The sequence below is a fragment of the Chlorocebus sabaeus genome, chromosome 18 (assembly GCF_047675955.1).
Source record: "Chlorocebus sabaeus isolate Y175 chromosome 18, mChlSab1.0.hap1, whole genome shotgun sequence".
In the NCBI taxonomy this organism is placed as follows: Eukaryota; Metazoa; Chordata; class Mammalia; order Primates; family Cercopithecidae; genus Chlorocebus; species Chlorocebus sabaeus.
In genome coordinates, this window is record NC_132921.1 from 1,052,302 (window position 1) to 1,065,313 (window position 13,012).

At 53.8% G+C, this 13,012-nt stretch overlaps 1 pseudogene; it reads left to right on the forward strand.

Annotated features, from left to right (window-relative positions):
- The window catches only part of LOC140708979 (uncharacterized), a 34,803-nt pseudogene extending 29,145 nt beyond the window's left edge, over window positions 1-5,658 (forward strand).
- The last annotated feature ends 7,354 nt before the right edge of the window (window positions 5,659-13,012 follow it).

Here is a 13,012-nt window from a genome sequence, read left to right on the forward strand (position 1 = left end):
CGGGCACCTGCCTCCGCCCCTCACTTCTCAGGAGACAGTTTCCCCAAATACCCTATGCCTAGTCCTGTCCGTGCAAGAGAGGCTCTTTAGGAAAAATGTGCACACACGGTCTTTATTTTACTAGTTACTTATGCCTTTTTTTTTTTTTTTTTTTGAGACGGACTCTCGCTCTATCGCCCAGGCTGGAGTGAGTGGCGTGATCTCAGCTCATTGCAAGCTCCACCTCCCGGGTTCCCGCCATTCTCCTGCCTCAGCCTCCCAAGTAGCTGGGACTACAGGCGCCTCCACCTCGCCCGGCTAATTTTTTGTATTTTTAGTAGAGACGGGGTTTCACCGTGTTAGTCAGGATGGTCTCGATCTCCTGACCTCGTGATCCGCCCGCCTCGGCCTCCCAAAGTGCTGGGATTACAGGCGTGAGCCACCGCGCCCGGCCACTAGTTACTTATTTCTTACGTATTATTATATATTAATTCGAATGTGGTAGAGAATAATAGGCACCTTAGTCCATGATGTCACTCGTTTTATTTAGAATGAGCCTAAGTTGAAAAGCAAAATTACATTTAAAATTAATTCGAGAAACATTTTAAGTGACTGTCGGTTGAGATGCAGACACAGCCAAGCCCTGTGGGGCGCCCCAGCTTCTGGGCTCTGGAACAGCGCAGGAAGGATGCCTGTGGGAGGATGAAGCAAAAATCCCTCAACTTCCACGAGAATGGGACAGCCCCGTCTCTCCCGGGGCAGATCTGTGCTCCGTGTTGCCTGGGAATCGTCCACCCGCCGATCGGGGATGACGCCGCCTCACCTGCTCTCCCCTCGGGTCTCCAAGCAGGAGGCCCTTGATTCTTTGGTGCGATCAGCCGTGGCGGAAGAACTCCTCAGTCCTGGGGAGGTTTGTCCTCGGATAATGCAAGCAGGAAGCGGGCTCTTCATGGAACTGGCCATCCCGAGCCGTGCTTGCCATTATGGGGCCGAGAATCCAGGCTGAGGGGCTGAGGGGAGTCTTTGGGCGGCACATGGCCATGGACAGGGCTTAGCTTACAATTTTGAAACCTGGAAATCAAGGTTTTGGAAACAAGCCTGATGGTCAGGCTGAGTCACTCGGTGTTTGGGGGCCTCTTTCTGCTGGGGACGCACCAGCTGGGAGGGGGGGCAGCAAGTTCACCTGCTTCCTGTTCCCCCATCGAGGGCTTCGTGTCCTGCTACGGGGGCTTCCTGCTCCCCGAGCTGCCCTGGCCTCCACCTGTGCCTCTGTCAGCCAAAATCGCAGGCCTCAAAGGCTTCCCATGCCCGGGGTAGGGTTTGACTTCAGTGGCAGTGCTGGGAGGTTAGAGGTCTCACCCCCATTTTCTAGATGAGGGAAGTGACATTCGAAGCATTTAAGTAACTCTGGTTACTGGGGAGATGGTCTGTGAGCTTTGGTTCTTTAACTCCAGACTTTCTTTTCATATATTCTACTTTCTCCGAATTATTTTCGCCCCAGGAGGGTAAGGTGCTTGCCTGTAGACACACATGCTCCCGGCCACCTTCTAGTGCGGTAACTACCTACTTTGTCTTGGGGAGAGTGTGGAGTGGGGAGACCTGAGACAGCCCAGGATTTCTCCACTGCACACAGTGTTGCAATTTTTTGAGGGTGGGGGTGGAAATTCATGCACTAATTGCCTTTATGAGAACAAATGATGGCGTTGCGTAATGTTATTGTATAAAGGGAGTGTTATTTCCTATTATTAAGCATCTGCTTAAGATGCTTGAGGGAGAATATAAAAGTCATTTAAGAAATATTTGTTGAGGAAATAAATGAATAAATAAATTGGATAAGAATAGCACCTGGTCTCAAAGAATCATCAAGCTAATAAGATCTTCTATTGAGCTTATAAAAACCAAAGTTCCACCAAGAAGCTGGCAGGGCTCTGTGGTCTTTCATGATTTCCAAATCGTGGAACCACCGTCCACCTCCGCATTCCCGTTTGCATCTGAGGGTTCCACCAACCCCAGAGGGGAAGAAAAATCACAATACAGCAATAAAAAATACCAATAAAATACCGTGTAACCAGTATTTACACCGCATCGCATAGTTTGAGGTATTCTAAGTCATCTAGAGAGGAAGCGAGGCCCCGCCCCCGTGGGTTCTGGTGCCTGGGGGGTCTGGGGCGCCTCCCCGGGGGGGCATGAGGTCATCCACGTGTCCACAGGGGCTCCTCGAGTTTGCCCCTCACTGTCCCCACACCAGGGCAACATTGGATCTTCAGACAGGGTGTGTGCAAGATGAAAGATAAAATTCATTTTCCCATCTCCATAGCATCCGACAGACAACGCTGGCAAAACCCAGCCTGGTAAAGAGGGAGAGAAGGAACCAGGCTTTGGTAAGAGAGGCGCCGTGGTTTCCCCAGAGGACACAGTGGAAGACTTCCAAAGGGCCAGGTTCCTCCTCAGGGCAAGGGGGCTGTGCTGACCGGGCCGGGACCGAGCTTGGGAGGAGCAGGTGCGGCTGGAGGCCCTGCAGGGTCGCGGCTGAGTCAGGAGTTTTAAATCTGGATGGGAGTTCTGGGCCTGTTGTCCTCATGGTGAGAGGCCTAGAACCTGAGGCCAGGAGGCCGCGGGAGGCTGGGATGGAGCTGGGGGAGGCTGAGGTGAGCCCGGCCTGCCTGAGGTCAGCACTGGGGCCTCACTGCCCCGTCTGCTCTCCTCCTGACAGTCAGGGGTGTTGATTAGCAGAAAACCCAGTTAGAGATGATGCTGGTGGCAAATATGAAAAATGGCACCGTCGTCCCTTGATGTCCCTGGGGGACTTGTCCCAGAACCTCGCATACGGGACCAGTCCCCACACAAAGTCTCTGCAGCCAGGAGGACTTGCCATGTGCAAACTACTGGCTTAATAAATGGACCCGTGTAGTTTAAACCTGCATTGCTTGAGGGTCAGCTGTAATAACAGTTATCGCTCAATTAAACGAGTTAAAATTTTATAGACGTGTAAAAGTGGCTTAAAGAAAGATAAAATCATGTTAAAATACAGTGAAGGTTGAGTATAGGCCCAAAATAATTGAAATCAGGATATCGAAGAAGTACCTATACCCCCATCTTCACAGCAGCTTTATTCACAAAAGCCAAAAGGCAGGCACCACCTAAGGTCTATCCAGGACGGAATGAACCCACACAATGTGGTCCGTCCTACAGTGGAATATTATTCAGCTTTGAACAAGGAAGGAAAATCTGACCCAGGCTACACCATGGATGAATCTTGGGGACGTCATACCCAGTAAAGACAATGATGCATGAGTCTCACTCACAGGAGGTCCCTGGAGTCCACAGGTCCATAGAGACAGGAAGCAGGTGGGGTGCCGGGGGCTGGAGCTGGGGAGTGAGTGTTTCACGGGGACAGAGCTTCAGGTTGGGAGGATGAGAAAGTACTGGAGAGGGTCAGTGGTGATGACTACACAGAACATTGTGGATGTGCTTAGCCCTATGGACGGTGCCCTTACAAATGGTTAAAATGGCACATTTTATGTTATTTATGTTTCATCACAATTTTAAAAACAGCGGAAGAGCCTACCGTTCCGGGAAGGACTTGCTCTGCCCTGCTTCTTTATTTGGGAATTCGGAAAGTTTCACCGTGGCTACTTGTTACAGGAGGAGGTTGCAGCGAGCATCTGGGGCATGTAGGGTTCTTCTGTGGGCCCCCCAATTTCTCCTGAGGTGCCCTGATACTCTGCAGCCAAAAGGATATGGATGTGCGGGGTTTTGTTCTGATCCTCCTTTTTGAATGGGAAGGAGGAATCCCAGAGCCAAAGTGAGTGTGGCTGACGTCGCACAGGCTCAGAACACAACGGCAGCCTGTGCTTCGGACGCTGCAGGGAGGACCCTTGAGGCAGCCGCACCTGGAGTCCCTGCCCCAGCTTTGCCCACCGCTGTGGCCACATGCGGCACCCTGCTCAGGAAAGAGCGCCGTGCTGCCTGCATGGCACCCACAGCAGCGTTCCGGTGTGCCGGTGCGTACCACGGCCCTTCTGGACTTTCTGTGGTCTACTGTAGCGTGGTAGACAGCACTGCCTTCATCCCACGAAAGGCATCTGGCACTTAGTTTGAGAAGATGTCACTCTTTTCTAAGTGCCACTAACCCAGTCCCCCACTTTCCACTCAGACTCCCATGTGGGACGGTCGTGGCTGTGGAGTGTCCATGTGTCTCCTGGGTGACTTGGGCCACCAGGGAACCCCTGGCCCAACCTCCGGCTGAAAACAGGAATAAAGAAAGTGAGCTTAACATTCTGACTGTTTCAGACAACGTGTTTCTCTTTGTGGGGACAAGGAGGGCAGGGAGACACCTGAAACCATTTTTATTCATCAGCTCAAGTTGGTGGGTGGCAGGGTCATGTTGAGGGAAAAAAGCCAGACTCTGTAAAATATTTAGAGAGGTTTCTTCTGAGCCAAATATGAGTGGCCAAGACCCGAGGCACAGTCTCAAGAGGTCCTGAGAACGTGTGCCCAGGCTGGCTTCAGACATTTAGGGGGACAGAAGTAACGGGCAGACGTCAGTCAGGACATGTGAGGTGTGCATGCGCTTGGTCTGGAAGGTGGGATGACTCAAAGTGGAGCCTTCCAGAACATAGGCGTGTTTGAAGGTTTTCTCACTGGCAATTGGTTGAAAGAGTTAAGTTATTATCTAAAGACATGGAATCACCAAAAAGGAGTGTCTTGGTGAAGGTGTTTTGGAGACCAAGGTTCTTATGTAGATGAAGTTTCATAGGTGGCCACCCTTAGAGACAATAAATGGCAAATGTTTCCTCTTTAGACCTTTAGAAGGTGCTAGACTCTCAGCCAATCTCTTCAGCATCAGAAAAAGTCCTGGAAAAGGAAGAGGATTCTCTACACCATGTAAATGTCTCCCACAAGAGACAGCTTTGCAGGGCCATTAAAAAATATATCAAATAAGTACATTTTGGAGTAAAACACTTGGATATTTCCAGGGCCCGCTCTCAGTCATATGATGCTATACTAGACTCGGGTGGGAATTTGGTATCTTATATTGCTACCTACAGCCTGCTTGTCAGCCTTAAGATCCCTGTTTTAAAGTTCATACGGGTCAGTTGTGCCTGAATTCCAGAACGGGGAGGGTAGAATGAGGCATCTCTGGCCCCCACTCCCCCCGCCAGCCTGTGCTTTGGAAGCTGCAGGGATGACCCTTGAGGTAGCCACACATGGCCTGACCTCGTTTTTCAGGTTTCTTTGAAATCCCCTTGACAGAGAGGGGGGGTCCATTCAGTCGGTTAGGGGCTTAGAAGTTTATTTTTGGTTTACAGTCAGGACAGCAGACACCAGCGTGGCAGAGCTGGGTTCTCCTCCGGGGGGGGTGCCCAGGCCGTGAGGAGCAGCCGGCCAAACTTCCTTAAGGCAAAACACATGCTTTTTTTTTTTTTTTTTTGGCATCAAACTTCCCAAGAAATATCACTACCCAAGTATTGTCACTGAAACTTTAAAGCTTATAAAAACTTTTAGGTCAAAGTCCCTTATTTACAGTCCAGACGTTGGCAGGTTTCCCGGAGGCACAGATGCCAGCAAGTGGAAGCAGAACTGAGCCAAATTTTCTCATCTTAAATAGAAAACTAACATTGAAAACATTTTGGGCTCTAGGTAGAGCCAAGCCCCAGCCCGGCCGCATCCAGGCACCGGAGCTTCGGGACGCATAGCAGGACCGGGAGACCTCCAGGTCCAGGGCCTTCAAAGGCTCGGCTTGTTCAGAGCCAGGGCGACGGGTCCGAGCTGCTCTGCGTGGATGTGGGGTCCACACGGTTTATTCCCATTCGGGACTGGAGCCCGGGTCCCTGAGGGGGGTCTCCTGGGAGGATCTCACTTCCAGGTCCTCACTGAAGTCCGCCAGAGTCACCGCTACTGCAGTGGGCACGGCCAGCCCCGGGTTTCCACGTGGCCAGGGCCCCACCCGGCGCAGACCCCCGCGCTGGGACCACGCAGCTGCCCAGGCCCTCTGAGCGGGCGGCGCCTCCTTCCACCTGGAACCCACCAGGCCAAGCTCCCCGCGAGTAATTCGGAGCGGATCGTCCCCGCCCGGAGTGGAAAGGCCCCCGGGAGCGGCTCCTTCCGCCCGGATGGCGAGTGCGCCAGTGACATTTCACAGCAGATTCGATCCCGCGGAGCTTTCCCAGGCGGAGAGCAGGGCCCGAGGCTGCACCGCTCTGGGCTGAGGCAGGAGCGCCCCGCACCGGCTCGAGGGCCCCGCGCCATCTCCCTGTGCTCGTGGGCGCTTCCCAGGGGCCTCGTTCTTCTGCGTGGGGCAAATTCCTGCAGGAGCGGGAGTCCTTCCCGGAGACGCCCCCAGGCCGCCCATGAGCGCGGAGCCGCGGGCCTCGGGTGGGGAAGGCTCCCTAGATGGGGCGGCCTGGCTGGGGTTGCTCTTCCCTTCCCGCCCACTCGTGTCGGCGCACAGCGCCCCAGGCCCAGGCCGTGCCTCGCAGAGTTCCCCTGAGACCTGGGGGGCCCCTCCCGAGTCCCCGACAGGCCCAGGCCCGGGGTAACCGTGGGAGGCACCACGTGCGCGCCGCTCCCCAGCCAAGAGCTGGGCGGTCCGCAGGTCCCCGAGGCTCCAAGTCCTCTCGCGGCTCGCGGCGCAGGTGGCACCAGAGGCCGGGGTCTCGGGCGCGCGAAGTCGGAGCTGATGTGGGTGCTGGTGTGTCACTGGGGTGAGCCCGGGACCGCTCCTTCGAATTACAGCCGCGGCCACAGAGCGTGCCTTTCCCCGGACTCACCGCGGGCCGGGGCGGGCTGCGGCTTCCAGCGCGGAAGGAGGGCGGAGCTGCACCGGGAGATGCCCGCGTCCAGGAGGCCCAGCAAGGCCCGGCTCTGAACGTGCCTTAGGAAGGAAATGGACCCTAAAGACAGACAGACAGGATTTTTAAATGCAGCATTTCAGAAGATGTAGCCCTTTATTAAGACCATTTCATACCTTGTAGATGTTGGAGTGTTCTAGGTCAATGTCCTTCCCCTAAAGGGACTTCGTCACTCGGAGGCCTGGCCGGGCACCCGTAGAGGCTCTGCAGGTGCGGAGGGTCCGTGTGGAGGCCGCCTCATTCGGGGCAGGCTGCGTGCTTTGTTGATTTGGATTTCAGATCTTTTAGTGGCGGATTCTCATTTATTTTGAATTTCAGGTGGCTTTTCTGATGGTTCCGAGGAGTTTATAATAGCTTTTTGAGCTTCATATGCTGCTTATTTTCAAAATCTTTTAAAATCCAAGTGTAAACTAAGCATCGAATTTAATTTGCCTTAGTTTCTTACCAGTTCCAAGCTAAAATATTGCTACCAAATCCATGACCTCACTGAAACGTCCGCTTGTGCTTTAGAACATGGAAACATTGTGATGTGTGATGCGGGGACAGACAGCCCGTGGGTGATGGCGCAGTTGAGAGGCTGCTCCCGGGGAGCGGTCAGGAACCACTGTCGCGGCCGCTGTCTCTTCATTCTCATCCCATTCCCCGAGGCCCTGAGGAATGGCTGGATTTGGATTTGAATGAGTAGCTCCATCCCTGTCGTGGAGCGCAGGGGACAGCACCACGGAGCCTTGACTCTCTGCGGGTGTTTGCCAGGGTTTGCAAGGAGGAGTAAAACTTGTCTCCGCCACTCAGGTGTCTCTCCCAGGTTAAGACAGGCGGGCGCTGGTCACTGTGCCTTGTCTGCCAAGAGCGGATCCAGGAATGTGACCGTCCAGGGATGGGATGTGCGCTGGTGCCATGCACGGCAGAGCAGCAGTTCCCAGACATCATCTGGGAAGGAAAGTTCACTTTGTGGGAAGGAAAGCTCGCTGACTTAACGAGGAAGCAGGAGCCATGAGGCCCAAGTGAGCCACACAGACGCTTGAGGTGTTCATAATGGGACTGGACAAGTGTGGATGCCCCAGCTGGGACCCTAGTGCAACAAAAAGGGGGCAGGGGCTGGGTGGGCCTTTCTCCGCATGGAGTTCATTCTCACTGGAGGCCAGGAGGGCGCAGCTGGGCGGCCGGAGAACAAAACCCAGCTGGCTACATCCAGGCACTGTCCAGGAGTCACGGTCCTACAGGGAGGGAGACAGACAGTGAGCCACACGTGAGTCATTGGGTCACGGGCTATGGAAGAAACTGGCCAGGAGTCGGTGGCTGGGGGCAGGGCAGCAGGGAGAAGCTCACTGAGAAAGTGACTTTGAGGGAGAGGCACATGGTGCATTTGGACCACCAACGTGGAGAAGCTGGGCTGGAGTCGGGGGAATGGCAGGGGCGAGGACGCCGGCCCAGGGATGAGGTTGGGTGTGCCAGTGTTCTGCTCAGGCCTGCCAGGGAAGATGTCTTCTCAGTCCTTCTCTGCCAGCCACTAAGGAGCTCTCCAGGAGACATGGCTCCAGGAGATACTCACCCTGCCTGCTGGGCCTCTTGCTACATCCCCAGGGCCATGGGATGACCCGGGACTAAGGGTCAATATGCTCAAAGGTCCATCCAGCAGAAAGGAAGCTCCTGGAACCTTGGGCTGCACTGTAGGGCGTTGCCTGGGGGGGGCAGGTGGTTCCCTTGGGGTCACTGGGAGTGCTGTCCAGGATCCTTCCCAAGTGGACCGACTGGAGAGGGTGCTGTGCCCCCATCAGCCTCCTCCAGCTGGGGATGCACACAGCCCAGCAAGATTGAAGGCAGCTACCAGCAGGGCTGACCGACGTGGGCCAGGGGACGTGAGGCCACAGTTCACCACCACCATCACCATCATCACCACCATTATCAGTATAACTCTCACCACCACCATCACTGTCACCACCACCATCATCACTATCACCATCACCACCACATTATCACTATCACCACAATCATCACCATTATCATTATCACCACCACCACCGCCACCATCACCACCACCACCATCACCATCACCACCACCACCATCACCATCACCACCACCATCACCATCACCATCACCATCACCACCACATCATCATCACTATCACCACCACATTATCACTATCACCACAATCATCACCATTATCATTATCACCACCACCACCACCACCATCACCACCACCACCATCACCATCACCACCACCACCATCACCATCACCATCACCACCACATCATCATCACTATCACCACCACCACATTATCACTATCACCACAATCATCATCACTATCACCACCACCACCACCACGGCCATCACCACCACCACTGCCACCGTCACCACCACAACCATCACCACCACCACCACCAGTGCCATCACAGCCATCACTGCCATCACCACCATCATCATTACTATCACCATCACCACCAACAACAAAATAAACCAGAGAAGAGTTAAGTTAATTTATATAATTTAAGCCTGCACCAAAATGTATTACAGATGAATTAAAAGTTAAAAAATTTGAATTGAATTATAAAACAACTAGAAGAAATGAAAATGAATGCTTTTCTGACCTGGGGATGGAGAAAAGCTTTCTAAACATAAAAAAGGAAAGAAGAACGAAGGAAAGACAAGAAGTCATGAAGCAGCATAAACAAATTTCAAAACTGCAATAATAATCTGCAAAAAATTTATACAATATATTAAAGTTACTAGTATTCATATATCAATCAGGAAAGACTGACAATCTTATTAATAAAAATGGACAAAAATAGACATTGAAACTTTATTTAGAAGAGCCCTTGATGTTCCACTTCAACAGCAATCCCAAGCCACAGACGGGAGCAGCAGTGAAATCCCATTCTTGCCCTCAATGTTCCACTTCAACAGTAATCCCAAGCCGCAGATGGGAGCAGCAGTGAAATCCCATTCTCGCCTGGAGTGCTGGGTGAGGAGGGCGGCCACGGGCGGGGGATCCTCGTGGGTGGACCTCAGCCACGCCGCGGGGCAGTGTGAATCCCGATGCTAACCACATCTGCATCCTGCTGCTGTCCTAGGGCTCATTCTGAGGGATGGTCAGAGACAATCACAGAGGCTCACAAGGGAGGCTTTCGCTGCAGTGTTACGATCATCACAAGTGCCACAGGCTTCCACCAAGAGGGAACAGCCCCCGGACGGTATCCGAGCCGCATCACAGAAGCGCCAGCCCTTGAAAGTCGTATTTTCAAAGAATGTGCAGTGCCATGGGGTGCACATTGTGACTTTGAGTGAAGAGGCTGACACACAGCTGTACATACAGCACGTATGATTGTTCGTGCAATCAATATAATACTAAGAGCTGATGCTTGGTAAGCATCCGTGCAAGCCCTGGGTAGGCTTGTCATGCAGGATTTCACAACCAGCCATGGGGTAGCCCTCACCTCTACATGACACACGTGGAGAGGTTCACTTACTTGCTCAACTCTACTGTTTGGTGTCCAGATTCTGACCCAAGCAGCCTGACTTTAGTGTTTTCAACACAACTTTATCCTGTCCCCCTGCGTACATACACACACACACACACACACACACACAGAGTCATGCTCACAATTGGAAGGAAATCCACAAAAATGCTAACATGAGCCATGGATGATTTCTAGTTTCTTTCTTTTATTTTGTCATCCTTTCCAAATTTGTGTAAGCACATGCCTTATTTTTCTGAGGGGAAAAAACACGTTTTAGCACAGACCTGAGGAAGAGCTTTTGGTTGGATATGAAGACTCCTGAAGCTCCCTGGGAATGTGGGTGACTTTCCAGCTTCGAGACTCATCTTAGGGAGCCCCTAGGTTTCCCCTTGACTTTTTCTTGTTCGGCACTTGGGTTTAAACGTTCGCTGGCCACCGACGGGCTTCCTGAGAGGGGAACAGAAGGCCCGATGGGAGATAAGAGGTCTTGGCTCACCTTGCCAGCCTCGCAGGCTACATCCTGTGGGCCCAGCACTCACCTGTGCACAGCCCGCCACGGCCTCTTGGCCACAGACCAGGCCCTGCAGCCATCAAGCCACATCCGACGCCCCCCAGGCCCTACAGGCCCTGGAGCACGGCTCAGCCGCCCAGCACATGTAGGGCACCAGGCTGTGTGGTTTGCAGCTGACCTTATTACCACTCTGAGACAGGCTGCCATTCTGGGTACTCAGCTATTTCTTAATGCTGTGTTCACTTTTGAAGGGCATGGACATTACTCAAAACAAGTTTTTGGTTTATTTTTTTCCTAAAACGATTTTAACTCAACGTTTTCTTGCATGAAAACTCACAAGCAGAGGCTTTACCTAAGGGCATCCTTAAAAGAAAGAATGCATGGACCGGCCTGGCCAGATTGGCTCCAACTGTCAGAGCCAATGGCAGGAGGACACACGACCCCACCACCATCGTTCATCACACCAAGCACAGGTGCAGACGCACACACATCCACACACAGACACACACATGCAAGGACACACACACAGACACACACATGCACACACGGACACACACATGCAGGGACACACACACAGACACACGCACACACGGACACACAGGCACAGACACACAGGCACAGACAGGCAAGTACACACACACGCACATGGTGACTACATGACTGATGGTTCCCAGTGGATACAAATCTCTCTGAAAAATCACTAGCAAGAAATAATAACCCAGACCTGGCTGCCGTTCCCGGCTTGCCTGGAATAAGGTCTGTGACCCACGGCTGGAACTGTGAGGCTGTGGTGCCGTCGGGAGACGGGATCTCAGGCCCTCGCTGTGGTTTTCATGGGTTTTAAACCACACTTCTCTCTGCTCCTAGAACACTTTTTATTTCTGTGAGGCTGAGGCACTGGCCTCGCCTTTCACAAGGGGGAAACTGAGGCCTAGAATCAGCAAGTATTGTTGGGACTCGCTGAAGGAGCCGCTTGTAGAGTGTAGTGGCCGATGGCCAGGATCCGACCCAGTGCCAGGGCCCGAGTGTGCGTGTGGATGGCCTGCCCAGAACGCTGACGCCGCGGTGTGACGAGGCCGTGAGCAGCATTAGTTCCAGTTGGCATGTGCGTCTCATGTGGACGCAGATTCACAGACGGTCCCTCTGCTCACCAGATGCCCGCGTCAGCCTGGACAGCACTCTGGTTTCGGTTCCAGAACCTCTGAGCCCAACAGCAGGAGGAGGCTCTAGGAGACGCAGCATCACCGACCTGGCGCTCGTCCTAAATAGGATCTTGGGGTGACGAAGACTGGAAATTAATAGATTCGTTTTCCACAACCCACCCAGCCTCTTCTCACCCCTCGGAGACACATGCGAAAATAGCAGTGGGGTTACCAACTGCAGGTGAAGGTTCCCAACGACGAACGACAGCCCTTGCTGGGAATCCCACCTCGGGCACTGCCGTCAGGAAAACCGTCTTTCTCTGTTGGAGGCTGGTCCCTTTCAGCGTCAGTTTGTACTTGGATGTGTTTATTTTTGTTTTTATTAAGGCTTGTTCTGCAAACAGCACTCCCTAATCCTGTACCTCACTTTTCATCTTTCCAGGCCGTTCAATTCCACATTTCTAAACTGGTTTTCTCAGCATTCACCTCCGTTGTCTGTGGAACTGGCTGCTATGGCTGCCTCTGGGCAGGTTTTGGGGCATCACCTGTCACCTTCCACAGTAAAGATCAGCTCCCTTCCCACGCCCCGCCTTCCCACGCCCCACCTCCCCCACGCATCCCCCCACGCCCCGCCTCCCCCACGCCCCGCCTCCCCATGCCCCGCCTTCCCACGCCCCACCTCCCCCACGCATCCCCCCACGCCCCACCTCCCCCACACCCCGCCTCCCCCATGCCCCCGTGCCCCGCCTCCCCCACGCCCCGCCTCCCCCACGCCCCGCCTCCCCCACGCCCCGCCTCCCCCACGCCCCGCCCCTCCACGCCCCGCCTCCCCCACGCCCCGCCTCCCCCACGTCCCGCCCCCCCACGCCCCGTCTCCCCCACGTCCCGCCCCCCCACGCCCCGCCTCCCCGCCCCCTTCCATCGACAACGTGGAGACCAAAGGTTGGTCGGCCAGGACTGCGATGACCACACACACACCAGCACCACCAAGCCCCTCACAAACGATGATGACTTTTCTTGCAGTTTTCCGTTTTCCTGAAATTAATAATTAGCTTTTTCCATCAAC